Consider the following 1,423-nt stretch of genomic DNA (forward strand, 5'->3'; position numbering starts at 1 on the left):
AATCCCAGTCTCGATCCGCATAAAACAATAGATACTTTCGGAGATACCTGTAGTGTACCTTTATAGTCACCCAGTTACGTTGTGACGTTTGATACACCCAAGGCACTCCTACGGTATCCAGGAGTTACACGATCTCATGGTCAAAGGAAGAGATACTTGACATTGGCAAAGCTCTAGCAAATGAACTACATGATCTATTGTGCTAGTCTTAGGATTGGGTCTTGTCCATCACATCATTCTCCTAATGATGTGATCCCGTTATCAACGACATCCAATGTCCATAGCCAGGAAACCATGACTATCTGTTGATCACAACGAGCTAGTCAACTAGAGGCTCACTAGGGACATATTGTGGTCTATGTATTCACATGTGTATTACGATTTCCGGATAATACAGTTATAGCATGAATAAAAGACTATTATCATGAACAAAGAAATATATAATAATAACACTTTTATTATTGCCTCTAGGGCATATTTCCAACAGCAGACGGTGCAACACTATTCGATTTGTTATAAAAAACAAAGAAGAGTAGTAGAGATAGAGACATAGGGAGGAGCACGAGGTTGTGGGTGATAAGGATGAACGAGGCAAGGCCTTATCTGTAAATGTGGAGAGAGGCGCGGGTATCTTTTGTAAAATTGTCATAGTTGGCTTTCTATCCGTCAGATATAGATCGGACGGTCTATATTACAAGATGGCAGGCATACCATCATCACCAACTCAGTTTTCTATAAGAGTATAAATAAATATAAATATAGATATAGATATAGATAGACAGAGACTATGGAGTACTAGTAATGTAACGCCCCGGATTCGATGCGCCAGGTGTCTGCCAGTTATTCGCCGTCGTTGCCATGTCATTTGCTTGCGTGTTGCATTTTATCATGTCATCATGTGCATTGCATTGCATACGTGTTCGTCTCATGCATCCGAGCATTTTCCCCGTTGTCCATTTTGCAATCCGGCGCTCCTATGCCCTCCGGCGTTCCCCTTTCGTCTCTTGTTGTGAGCGGTTGTTAAACGTTCTCGGAATGGACCGAGCCTTGCCAAGCGGCCTTGGTATAGCACCGGTAGACCGCCTGTCAAGTTTCGTGCCATTTGGAGGTCGTTTGGTACTCCAACGGTTAACCGGGTAACCGTAAAAGCCTCCTTCTCTTTGCAGCCCAACACCCCCTCCAAACTGGCCCAAAACCCATCTAACTCCCCTCCATGCTCTCGGTCATTCGATCACGATCGCGTGGCCGAAAACCGCTCCTCATTTGGACTCTCCTAGCTCCCTCTACCTATAAAACTAGCCCCTCCCCCGAAATTTGCGGACGAATTCACAGGCGAAACCCTAAAATCGCCCTCCGCCGCCACCGGACGTGTCCGCGACGGCCGGACATGTTCGCCGCCGCCGTGCCCAGCCAACCCCGCGCC

Source organism: Triticum dicoccoides, chromosome 1B (genome assembly GCF_002162155.2).
Source record: "Triticum dicoccoides isolate Atlit2015 ecotype Zavitan chromosome 1B, WEW_v2.0, whole genome shotgun sequence".
Classification (NCBI taxonomy): domain Eukaryota; kingdom Viridiplantae; phylum Streptophyta; class Magnoliopsida; order Poales; family Poaceae; genus Triticum; species Triticum dicoccoides.